We start from the raw sequence: 13,499 nt of genomic DNA on the forward strand, positions 1-13,499 counted from the left end.
CTGTACCGCCTCCTAGAGGAGGAAGGCTTCTCCTCGTGGACTGTGTCCCTGGTGATGCTGTGGGGCACGTGGAACTACACCAGACTAAAAGCTGCTCAAAGCGCGGGGCGCGCCTCCACCTCACGGCAGAAGCCAGCACTGGGCCGTACAAGGCTATTTCGGAGCTCCTGGGTGACATCAGCACCCAGGGCTCTAGTCATCCTCCTGCTCTGCCTCAGCGGCCCCGAAGCCTCGCCTCACAGCCTGTCTATCTTGGAAGGAAGTCCTGCCCAGAAGCCTTTAGGGGAGTTCTCCTATGTCATTAGCCAGAGCTGTGCCATGTGATCGCAGCAGCAAAGGAAGCTGGGAAAATGGGAACAGGGCAATGGCACAGTGAAGAGCACACAGCATATCTGTCGAGCAGACAATCATGCTGTCACATACACAGACTGTTACGGGCTGAATGTGCTCCCCCGCCACCCCATTCTTTATGTTGAAGCCCTACTCCCCAATGTAAAACTGAACTTGGAGTGAGTCTTTGGTGAAGTGAATAGGATTAAAGAGGTCATATGAGTGGAGCCCCATGATGAGATTACTGTCCTCGCAAAAGGAAAAGGCACCAAAGTTTGCTCGCTCTCTCTCTCTCTCTCTCTCTCTGCCCTTTGATGAAGGCTGCCATCTACAAGCCAAGGAAACAGTCCTCACTAGGAACTGAATCAGCCAGCACCTTGATATTGGACTTCCCAGACTGCAAAACTGTGAGAAATAAATGTACACCAGTTAAGTCACCCAGTCTATAGTATTTTGTCAGGGCAGCCTAACAGACTAAGGCACATACTCAGTTCAACTGTCTTCAAAGGCACCGGGACCTCCTGACGGGGCTTCCCCAGCCCCTGCATGACAAGGTCACTGAGCTACTCTAGACCTCAGCTCCAGAGCTGAAAGGGAAACTACTGCAATAACAATTTCTTAGAAGTGTTTAGTCCATACGGTATCTATAATGAAAGCTTCAATAAGCAACAAAGACAGGAGACTTTTAATGGAAGCCCTTTCAGCCTTAGCTTTTCCATCTCCACAAAACCTCCCCTTTTAAACTAAGGGAGTTTTGGCAAAAGTTCAAATGTAAGCACATGTGTAGTGGGTGTGAGCCCCGGAAGAGGGAGTAAACTATACTGACGGCTCTGCACATTAATTCAACTCCCTCCAGAGGCTTGTCATTCTAAGTCGCCAGGCCTTATTACCATTTTCCCACAGGCTGTCTCATGGAGTCACTGAAATGCAAAAGCAAGGCACCCCCAGCTCCTTGAGACCGCCTGCTTATCATAAGCAGTCATTTTAGTCACCCTCACAGCGTAGGCACACACAGTCCAGACACTGGATCTGATCGCCCCGTGGGGCCACACCAAAGCCTTGACTCTCATATGTGCAGTAACAGGCAGAGGAAAATGAGGATGGGAAGGAATGGCAGCAACCCAAACAAGGCACACAGAGAAATAAATGCTAACAACGAGCGGCCTGCACTGAACCAAGCAGGCGTGCGTGGCTGCGATGTCCAAAAAGCGGACGGCCTTCCTCCCGACTGACACGGCACGGAGGCTCACTGTTTTAAAGGCTCACTCATGACTGCTCAGTTATGATTTCAAAAATGCATTCACTGTACTTCTGGAGTAAACGGAGGCCTGATCGTGGGTAAATAGAGGCCTGAGAGAAATACCGACTTAATTTCAGTGATGAGGAACAGATACCTCAGTCAGAATCCAGATCCCACAGAAGTTGAGTGATTGCATTCAACTTCACTCAAACGGGATTCTTTAAAGGACAATTTATGACTACTGCAATACTTACTGTCAAATGAATCTGTGATCGTTGCCTCATGTTTACTTTGTAGCTTCCATCTTCAAGCAAATTTTCTTTCTCACAATAAAGCCTTAACTCCTTCCTCCTCCCCCTGCAGCTCAAACCACTGCCCCACTGTGTCCACAGTCCCCATGTCCTCGGCCACCAGAGATTAGACTTTTGCCCCAAGTACCAACATACCCTCCATCAGGCCACTCAGGCATTTCAATCAAACCCATTTCTGTTTAATAACACTACAGTCAGGTAATGTTTTCCCCAAGTCTTGACACATCATCAAGCTACTTCAATCCTACAGCAGCAATACTGCTGAAGTAAAAGAACGGGATGGGCTGATAACTAGTAAATGCTTTGCAAGACCAGTTCCACATGAAAGGGAGAACTCTGTTCTCTCCCTGAAGTCACCCAAGTTTTAAATACGTTCATTTCTCCTGTTGCAATAGGTTCCCTGTTACTCAAGAACTCAGCTTTGGAATCCTCCCATCAGCACTGAATTCTCTCATTTTCAGAAAGTCTAGGACTTCATTTTAATAGTATCTGTTTTAAAATCCACACCAAAGGGAGTTAACTGAATTAAATGAGAAGGGCAAGAACAAATGGCATGTCAACACACTCCTAATGAAAACTTGTCCTCTGCTTACAACTGGTTATAAAGGAAATCATTAATCACTTCCAGAAGAACAATTATAATATGATTCCCTAACAAGAAGCTACAGATGCATCATGACAGCTAACTTCCCTTATGCAAAAACAAACAAACAAAAACAAAAACACTCTAATCCAAAAAGCTTAATTAAGATAGGATAGTTTTACCCAATCAAGTTAAGGATTCAAAGTAAAATGTAGCCAAAGGGCCATGTAAAAAGACTTAACTCTTTTAAAAGTTGTTAAGATAATAAAGAGTTAAAAGAACAAAATGTAGAAATAAATTTTCTACTCTTTAGTCTGTAATCCTACAAATATTAAACTGGTAAGGGTCCAAGTATTTTGGAGTAAAATTTATCTAAGATTTTAAAATTCAGTTTATAGTACAAAATCTACAAACACAATGGTACATGTGACATGTTAATTAGTAAGGACACTAACAACTTTATTTTCCTAATTTTATCTAAGAATCTTCAGAATTGAAGCCATAAACCTTATTTTCCATTTATAAACTATATTAGCTCTGGGAAAATATCTGTTACCAAAAGACAAATACCATATGATTTCACTCATATGTGGAATCTAATGAACAAACTGAACTAACAAGCAAAACAGAGACAGACTCATAGATAGAGAGCAGATGACAGTTATAGGGTGGCGGAGGGGTGGGGGAGGAATGAAGCAAAAAGGGAAAAGGACTCATGGACATGGACAACAGTGTGGTGATTGCTATGGAGAGGAGGGTATAAGGAGACTAAAATCGTCATGGAAAAAAAATACCAAAAAAATAAAGTGATGAGTTACATACAAAAAAAATCTGTTGTGCCCTGGCTGGTGTAGCTCAGTGGATTGAGCACAGGCCTGCGAAGCAAAGGGTCACTGGTTTGATTCCCAGTCAGGGCACATGCCTGGGTTGCAGGCCAGGTCCCCAGTAGGGGACACAGGAGAGACAACCACACATTGATGTTTCTCTCCCACTTTCTCCTTCCCTTCTCCTCTTTCTAAAAATAAAGACATAAAATATTTTTTTAATCTGTTGTTACTATTTCTAAACTTCATTATATCTGACGAAAACTCACAAAAACCAATGCTAAAGATTCAATTATAAGCACTTCAATTCACAGAGTTAGTCTAAAGTTGTGTACAAACTCTCTAAAACTCCTCAGATCAATGGCTTTCAAACTTCACTGTCTGTAATCCCCTTTGCACACAGTGACCCAAAACATACCCACACTAAAATTAGCTGAAATAAATTTTCCAGAAGCAATACATAGCCTTTACTACATGCCATACACCCTGACATTTCCATCATTTCACTTTTTGGCAATGCTTGTCATGACCCACTAAATTGATTTCATGACCCGCTAATGGAAGCAGCATGAACAATACCGCCCTCATTCACTTACTTAAACTTGCCACAATAATTCGGCAGCACTCCAAAGACTAGGGAAGGCATCTGAAAACTTCCAACAGACATGCAAGTTGGATGAGCTGCTGATGCCAAGGGTCATCATCCCTCCAAATGGAAAACACCTAAAAACCATGACCTTTATAAAGCTGTATTTGGGCTACAAGCAATGCTATTAAAGCCACCATGGTCTTTTGAACCATCCTTTAAAACCCTCCAGTCATTAAAGAATGACCTCAAATCTTTCTGGCTACTTATGAAGGAGGAAAGGAATAACAATTAAAAATTAGAGAATTATATTTGTTCTTAGGTAAGTCATTGTCCCCGCTATGATGGAACATGAGAAATAGAGATGACCCAGAAGGTACTTCCTTGCCTTATTAAAACATTTTTTAAAAGCAGTTTCAGCCCTGGCTGGTGTAGCTCAGTGGACTGAGTGCGGGACTGTGGAGCGAAGGGTCGCCGGTTTGATTCCCAGTCAGGGCACATGCCTGAGTTGCAGGCCAGGTCCCCAGTGGGGGACACATGAGAGGCAACCACACATTGATGTTTCTATCCCACTCTTTCTCCTTCCCATCCCCTCTCTAAAAATAAATAAATAAAATATTTTTTTAAAAAAGCAGTTTCAATAATTTCTATATCCATAAATAAAATGACAGCTACAGTACATCATTATTTAAAACTAACTTTAATGACATTTGCCTTTATAATAAAACTACAGTGTAACTCAAATAACATGTTTAATATGAACAGAACAGTAATCCTGTTTGCACAACTTTTTAAGGAGAACAAAATTCCACACACTTTGCTGAAATAAACAATGAGTAAGAGAATGTTCTCCAGACCCGGGTATCTAGAGCCCAACGGTCCAAGGCCATTTATCCCCACCACACAGGAAACAGTAAGAAAATGAAGAACTGATCTATTTTTCTTCCTGGTGAAAAAAAGACAGGGCAACGGTGATGGTGGTCCGGAGCTGAGCGGCAAACCCAGGCTTTACGGTCACAGCAACCCGAACCCAGCTCCACCATGTATCGGCTGCATGACCTTAGTTCCACAGTGAAAACGCTCCGAATCGTAACTCAATATTAGCTGTGGGCTGGGCACAGTCCTAACTGCCCACATCCATCACCTCACTGAATTTTCACAACACTCTAAGTTAGGTTTGGAGGGTCAGAGAAGCTAAGAAACTTGCCCAGATTCACACAATTAGTAACAGGAAGGCCAGAATTCAAACAAATCCATTTCGAAACCTTTGCAGGGGATCATATTACCTTCTGAGCCCCAGTTTCCTTATATTTCTCTCAGTGTTATTACAGGAGTTAACTTTAATCCATATAGTAACAAGTGCCTCTGGCCTGTCATATTGGTGCGACAGAACAGGAAGGAGCTAGAAAAATTCCTTGGCAAGTGGAGTGGGGAAACTAAGAAAGATAGCTAAACAAACTGGCCCAGCAATTCACAGCCAGATACAGGTCACCAGGATGGAAGGCCCTGGGTGCCTAGCAACAGGCACAACCGGTGGGGGACCTTGGCCCCAAGATGACCTTTCTTCCCCCGGCATGCTGCTGTTCATACAGGTTTTGAACAAGAAACTACAGCTGTATCATGAACTTTCGTGTTGCTGGTCATGTGGTTTAGACCCCCCCTGACTTTTCTTCCTCCAGACATAACATCTAGGCCTCAGTTACATTTCAGCTCCAGGCCCAGAGAAGCAGCAAAACCAGTCAGGCGACAACCAGGACCAGCTGCTACAACTAATGACTCCTGTCTTTGTGCCAACCAATCAGTAGACACCATGACCCCAAAAAAGCACACCTGGAAAAGCTGATGAATATTCTGTTGAGACCCTTCCCTAAGACTGCCCCTAAACTCCCACTCTAAAACCCTCAAGACTGAGAACCTGGAGCGCTCTCCCTCCCAGGAGCACACCCACGCCTTTCCCGTCCCCCTCGCCTTCCCCCTCCTCTTCCCCCACAGGTTTGCATCTGCTCAACTCTAAGGGAGCAGTGGGCAGTGACAGTTCATGGCGGACTAACCCCCCGAACCTGTCCCCAAGGCCCCGTTTTCTCTGACTCGCGGTGAGCTGCCAGCAGCCCTGCCTTGGCTCCCTTCTCGCCTGTTCTGTTCCTATAGCTCAAAGCAGCTGCACCTGGTCTCCCTCCTGTTGCTGCTTCTGTCCTAGGCCCTTCTTGTTTCACTGTCCCCAGCTTTAATAAATGTCCTCTCAAAATCACCTGGATGCATGTTGTGAAATCTTTTTCCTTCACAAAGTCAACCCACGTGATACAGGCCGGCCCTGGGCAGACCTGTTCTGAACCGCTCCCCTTTCTGGCCTCATCAACACCTTGATCCAAACACAGCTGCCACCAGCACAGGTCACGGAGTATCTTAGGTAAACTGGCTGCATGCCTTATTTAGAGTCAGAAACTTCTTTATCTTTTGTTCAGAGTCAGAAGCTTTATCTTTTTCCCTCTACCCTCCTACTGCCCCACCCCTCAAATACACCTCCTCCAGGAATACCTTTCCCTGATCTTTGGAAACAGGACCCTCGGTCATCAGTACTGAAGGTCTGAGTAACAGAACACCTACCTTGAGCATATTTACTAAAGAGAGGGCAGTGAATGTCTAATGTTTGTTAAGACAGGACAAAGTTGCCAGGCTTAATCAAAACCAAGACGATGGGCAGAGAGCCATAAGGCTGGGCCTGGGAGGCTGCAGCGGGAAAGTGCAGGAACGATCAGAGGGTTAAACTTATTTGCCCCACAAGGTCTTTACCACCAACAGCAGGAAGGCAGGAGAGAGATGGATTGGGCTGGTTGTGGTTTGAGGATCTGGCACAAATTAAAGGGGCAGGGCCTCAAATATGCTAGGAATTCTGCTGAAGGCAATAAACAATCTCAGGATGAAGGATAGGATTACATTAACATCAGATTGGAAACAGGAAGCACCAGTACCAAGTAGCTAATAAGTGAGGACAGAAGGTTTCAAAAGAGGGTTGGGTTACATTCTCCCTTTCTTTCCTGTCTACGCTGGTTAGCCAATGCTTTCCTCTCCAGTTCCCTACCAAAAAAAAAAAAGTGTATGTGAATGGCCGCAGTGAAAGGCTCCTCAATGGAAATAATCAGGTTGATAAAAGCCATGATGATAATATACCATCGCCTAATCTGGTCAGGTCAGTTTTTAAAACAAATATACAATAACTGTGTGAGTGTCTGTGCCCCTGTGGTGTAACACGTTAACTGTTAATGTTAGACTCAAATTGTTGGTTGTCATAGCGACAGTGGACCATAATGCCTGCTCAGATTGGTGCTGAGCAGTCTAGCTCTTTCACATTAGACATATCACTAATTATTATATAAACTACCATTCAGGTATTAAGAAATCACTAGTTTGCCAAACCAAAAGGGCATGGATCCCCCTGATCCATAACCTTGACTTGAAAAAAAGCAGTAAGTCTAAATGACACAAACTGAATTTATGAATGTTCACAAAACAGGTCATTGTTGTTATAAAGCTATTTACTAATCTGAAGAGATACCATGTTTGTTTTTCACCCTTAAGAAAAAAATTAATTATGGAACTAACTACCAAATTAAACAGTATTATGAAACAAAAGTAGATTTACTAATACATCTATTATTCAAATTAAGTACAGATGACATTTCTAAACCCAGGTTAATGTTACTCCCACTGACATAATTTAATGCCTGATTAGAGAATAAACATTCAAAGTATCCTAGACAAACATTTTATTCCTGTTCTTAATCTACTTTTATTTTGCCTTGTTCTTTTTTTTTTAATAAGTTCTGTTTCCTCCTCCATTAGGAACACATTTTGTTTTAAGCTGCAGAGATAAAAAGATTCAACTCAGTGACTTGGAATAATTGGACATTATTTATTTCTGCATTACATTTGTTACTGACCATTTTCTTCACAGCTAACTAAGCATCGTGCTTTGACAAAGGACACAGGTGGCAGTGGGTACTATCACCAGCTCTACGGCCCTCAGGCTGTGTACGTACAGAAGAGGAAGGTCCTGAGGTCAGTTTCCTTACCTGTGCGCCTCAGGCCAGATCAGAGGGTCTCACTGGTCAGGACACTCAGCTCCACACCTGCAGACTTGCACACTCGCAGGCTCTGCACTGGGCACCACAGCCAGGCCCCCTTTCAAAGCCACACACACTCCCCATCCCTCCCCCTCAAAAAAGGGAACTGGGAGAAATCTGCATTGTACCTGTCTGCAGCTAAAGTACAAAATATTAGTGTGACTCCTAAGAGATCTATGATCCATTAGAACACTCTATCGAAGCTTGTGTCTGAATGTAGCCCCCACTGCTGCAATGAGCCTTTCAGTACAAGGAGGTGATCAGGCAGAGGGAGAAGGCCAAGGGCAACAAGAGCATTAAATTCCCTCCTCGATATCAATACAGGAAGAGCACTGTTTGGTGATGATTACTTTAAAATGGCCTTCCAAAGAGCCCTTCCCAGTGCTCAGAACCAGCCGATCTGAAAGTTGGTATTTGGTATCAGAAATTTACAATACAGTTGTCCCGGGTTACTCCAACCCAAAGCCTAGAAGATCTGCAAAGTACTGATCACAGAGTTTCTGGATTGTTCTTGGCTCAGCCAGGATGCCGTGATTGTTCAAGGAAACAGACTAGTCAGCACTCAGCGTGCCAGATGTTGGCTGGGTCATGACATTGTCATCTGTCACAGCCCTGACCAAATGAATGAGAGTCCTGCCCTTGACATGACAAAGTTGTGCAGACCTCTGGTTTGATGAACAACCTACTGTGTGCTCGGCTTGACAGGATAACAGGACTCTGTGTGATATGGCCAAGGCCAGAGGCCACCAGCGGAACCTCCACAGTTCAGCTGCAATGTAATGCAGGGTAAAAATTCAGAAGGCCCCCTTGGCATTGTGTTCCTCAAATACACCCAGGTACCAAGAGTCCCACGGCTAGAAACAAAACAAAAAAAGTCCCAATGTTTACATTATTGAGTAGAAAAATGTCAAAGCACGCAACCTGCACCAAAAATTATCTTTCTTACCTTGGGTTTGTCTTAAAATGTAAATTAGGTTAGTTCACTCCCCACTAGCTTCTGACCCTCACTCCCAGCTGACCTGACCCGGGCCTGCTTCTCCCGCCTCATCTCAGCCTTCCCTCCGCCCTCGCTCCCTGCACTCCAGCCAGGCTGGCCTCCCTTTGTTTCCTCCCTGGCCAAGTCTTTGCACATACAACCCCCCCAAATCTCTCCTACCTCTGGCTCATCTTCACCCTTTTCATCTCTACTCAAACATCACCTTTCCATATCACCCCATTAGCTTGGGTTTCTCCCCCAACAGTCTCTGTCCTAAATTCTCACAGTCCAGAACTGTCCAGTTTACTGCTGAGGACACATTATTCCATCATCTCCCCTCTAGATGTACAGCTGAGGACCAGGGCTATTTCTCTCTTATATAGCACTCTATCTCCAGGATTTAAAATATATTACATATTCAATTATTAGCATTTGCTAACACAATTCAATGTCTCAATAAGCTTTGCATGAAAAAGAGATGCAGGCCATAAACATATTTATTTGTCCTAAATTGGTCATGGTACCAAAAAAAAAAAAAAGTTGTTCACTAATCTTGGGTAAAACTGACTTCTACTCTTTCTATTTCTCCCTACTAAATGCCCACCCTGGTTTGGTCTGTGCTCTACTGCAACGGGATTTTTAAAAATGGTTTAAAATATGTAATAGAAACTAGATTATCAGTGATGTTGCTTCCCAGGTAACCCACAGACATTCTACTTCTCCCACTAGCTAATATTTATCCAGTGCTTAGTACTGACTGAAATGGGTCCAAGTACCACTTTCAACACTGCATAGCTCATCTTCTTGAACTCCGGCAGTTCTATGAGGAAGGTATTTTCACCCCTACTAACAGAGGAGTAGCTGAGGCTCAGGGACAACCTGCTCAAGGTCAGCACTCAGCCCGGTGGGTCTGCAGCCAGAGCTTGAGCTCTTCACTGCTGTACTGTATTTTATCTCTTGCCAAAGAAGTCAACAGGCTAGAAGAGAAAAAAAAATTTAAGTTTTAGAAAAAAAATTAATTTTTTGACCCACTACAATCCAGGTAATTCCCTCCTAGTTTCTCCAAACATGTCTTCCCCGTGCCCTCCCACTCCTCCTGAGTTCCCCCGCATGCTTTGGAATTCAGGACACAGTCCATAATGACTTTCCTTCCCCACCTGTGTGCGTGCACACACACACACAAATGCAGACATGTTTTTAAAACTCCTTTTTGCTCCCTGTAGCGTTTAGAGGTCAGGAAGTAAACAGATCACCTAATTATTTCACCCTGAAGTATAAAAGGTAAATAACTTGACCTTTCTAGAGATGCCAAAATACGTAACTTTTAAAATGTTACTTATGCACAAAGTAGAGTTTGAATTATTACACAGCCTGAAAATGGACAAAATTGGATAGAAATTTCAAGTGTCCAGGAATATAATTAAACAGAGAGGTCAGCTTGCAACCACTGAGCTGATCCCAATTTTCCTAACTGTATTCCTCCCTTGGATTCTGAACTCAAGAGTCTAATAAGTGTACTTCTAGTGAATGCAGGGAGGGCTGGAAATCTGGGGGATGGGTGATGAGTTGAGCAGGAAGATTCTAAATCTAGTGTTTAGAGCTGGAGACCACCTACGCTCTTACACTATGTTGCTGAATCTTTTAAATCCCATCAACACCTTAATAATATGTTCTGCTAAGTATAATAAAAATGTGCCCAAAGAACTTAAATCTTATTAGCTGCCAAGCAAAATGTGAAAGGAGGCCCAAAGTAGCAGCTGATGATGTAGGAGAAAGAAAACCTCTTTTATTACTGAGTGGTATGGGTCCAACCAAAAAGCAAATAAAAGATATATTACTATAAAAGGCTATGCCAATTTCATTTATTTACATATAAACCAACGGCTTAAGTTAACCACCATTCACCTTCAAACACTCTACGGCTGTGATTTTCAACCCTGGCTTGCACATCAGAACCTCTGAAACTTAAAAAATAAATAAATAAATAAGCAGTGTCTAGGTCCAGGAGGGCACCGCAAAGGGAGACTCTACCATGATCAGCCACTCCAAAAACACACCGTGACCACGTAAAGAGGGAAGGCTGGGAGGACTGTAAGGGCCAATCAGTCCACACATCTCCTCTCCCCTCCAAGACCAAGCAGCTGAACCAACCCCCCAGCCATCCACCCTCACTGAGCACCTCTGAGCCAGCACTGAGGACCAGGGACCCATGGCGGAATTCTGGTGGACCTACCCTCTAAAGTTCCCACCCTAGTGGAAATCAAAGCAAGGAGCTGTGTTACTTTATTCTTTAAAGAAAAAAAAAAAGAGAGAGAGAGAGAGAAACCTTTTAGAACCTTTTAAAAGTTCCCCCAAGCTATTTCGATCAATGCTATTGAACTGAAGCCCTTCTAGCCCATAGCTTCTCCTTTAGTCATCAGAGAAGCATGGTGCTGTGCTGTGCTGTGTGGAAGGAACTGGTACGAGCCTTCTCTAAATGTGGAGAAAATTACACTAGTTTAAATTTTTGGATTGCAACATCTTCCTCCCTGGGTTGAAAAATTCTAGTTCATACAATGCTTCACACAATCTCCAGGTTTATAAATCCACAACCCCTGCCTGCTCAGTATCAGTTCAACTGGCAGGCTACACACTACCCGACACATGGACCAACTCAACAGCTTGCTTAGATCACCGGTCGGCACTGGCTCAGCCCCGCTCAGGCCCACGTCCTCGGACTGGGGAACTGAGTGTGCCCCGACCAAAAGTCGGTCCCATGGGCGTTCTGCAGTTCACATCTTGTCTTTCATTTTTTCCACCTGAAACAGATGGCCATCATAGAATCAGGGGATATAAAAAGTGTATAAAGAGGAATCTCTTTTAGGGAGTATTTAGTCTTTCTGTAAAAACTAAACCAAGGTATATTAAATATTAGCGTCACATAACATCACATACTGATTTAGAACTAAACTGTATGACTAGTAGGTTAGACCAGTATGTGAGATCTCACTGAAGCAAGTCTAGAAAAAAGGGTTTGGCTAGTCAGTTAGCAACGACCAAGCAGGACATTTTCGGGAGCACCAAGGGCCCACAAATTCGAGGAACAATGGAGACACCAGCCTGGCTGAATGCAGGAGGACTCAGCCTGTAAATGGCAGAAGACAAGGCTGAGCAGGTAGGAGGAGCAGTTACCACAGGGCTCTGAAACCAGCTGTGGTCCACCTGTGACACAGTCAGGGAGACAGCAGTGTGGCAGGTCCCTAGTAAGGCATGATGGAAACGGTTTTTTCAGTCACATGGATGAATCGCAGCCATCAACTCTGTCAGAACCTGTGATGAATGCCTGACACACCAATCAAGTATTGTCAACAAGAACATCATTGAGGTTGTTCAATCACTTCTACTCCTAACATCAAAACTCAAGGAATGCCAAAGGCCCAATATATTTACAAATTAGGAATTCCAAACTGCTTCCACCCCCTTCCCTGGGCTTTCATGCCCTCGTTCTCTGCACCCCCAGGGCACATTACTGTTGTGGGAGACAGCACAGGGACACACACAGCCAACCACCTGGCCGTCCAACTGGAAGTTTGTTCTCTGAACATTTGACCATCAACTTCACGTCAGGCATGGTTTTTGGCAAGTTTGAGTCAAGCCTAAAATGTAACAAAGCCTTTGATTCCCTGTCTTTCAAAAGAGGTATGCAATCTTGCGTACACAGACCACACAAGAGACAATCTGAGTTCATTCTTCCATTAATTCATCAAGTATTTATTTTGTGATCTAAGTGCTAGGTACTGTTTAAATAGAGTGGAATTAGCAATTTGCAGCAAAGAAAACAAAGCTCCGTCCCTTGTGAAACCTCCGTCATGGGGGGCAGGCAGACAATAAGCAAGTAAACAAAAATATAGTATCAGCTACTGATAAGTACTATGGAAAAATACAGGTAAGGAAATAGAGAAATGGCAGGCTATGCTGTTTTGGGTGTTCAGGGAGACACCTGAATGGTATTTGAACAAAGGTCTGAATGAAGGAGAGGAGCAAGCCATGTGCTGTGTGGAGTTCCATTCCAGACAGAGCCACCAGCAAGCACAGAGGCCAAGGCCAGAGGCTAGGAGGCCCCAGGGCTGTAGCACAGGGAAGATGGGAACAGTCGTCAGTGTCGAGAGTAGGACCTAAGATGGTGTCAGTCCTGCCTATCTAAGAGGCCGTGTTTAGAACAGGCACAGGGGAACAGTGACTCAGAGGGATATAGTGCCACCCCTCCAGCATGCACAGAGCACCGTGGTAGACAGCGTGTGCTTACGGTGGAGGAACACCTCCCTCTCAGAGTGTGCGCAGTGGAGCCACGGGGACAATGTGCACTTATCGGAGGGGTAGCACCATCCTCTCTGAGCATGAGCAGTAGAGCAGTATAATCAGCATGTGCTTATCAAGGTGGCGAAGACAACATGTGTTAATCAAAGGCTGATGCAGTGTACATCAGACAAGACTATGAAAGCAAAGGCCTTCAATCAGACAGCTGAGACAGCTGAGAGAGAAAGCACAG

The 13,499-nt window shown here is 44.1% G+C and overlaps 1 protein-coding gene across 5 annotated transcripts in view; it reads right to left on the minus strand.

Moving 5' to 3' along the window:
- Positions 1-13,499, minus strand: part of FAM107B (family with sequence similarity 107 member B) — a 205,631-nt gene that overhangs the window by 35,964 nt on the left and 156,168 nt on the right. Inside the window, exon 2 of one of the 5 annotated variants that reach the window (XM_053665734.1) lies at positions 9,851-9,948. The exons of the other annotated variants lie outside the window; for them this stretch is intronic. The gene's annotated coding sequence lies outside the window, so the exon portion shown is untranslated. The remainder of the gene's footprint in view (positions 1-9,850; positions 9,949-13,499) is intronic. 5 annotated transcript variants of the gene reach the window in all.

This window comes from Artibeus jamaicensis, unplaced genomic scaffold (assembly GCF_021234435.1).
Source record: "Artibeus jamaicensis isolate MK-2021 breed Jamaican fruit bat unplaced genomic scaffold, CSHL_Jam_final contig_426, whole genome shotgun sequence".
NCBI classification, from domain to species: Eukaryota; Metazoa; Chordata; class Mammalia; order Chiroptera; family Phyllostomidae; genus Artibeus; species Artibeus jamaicensis.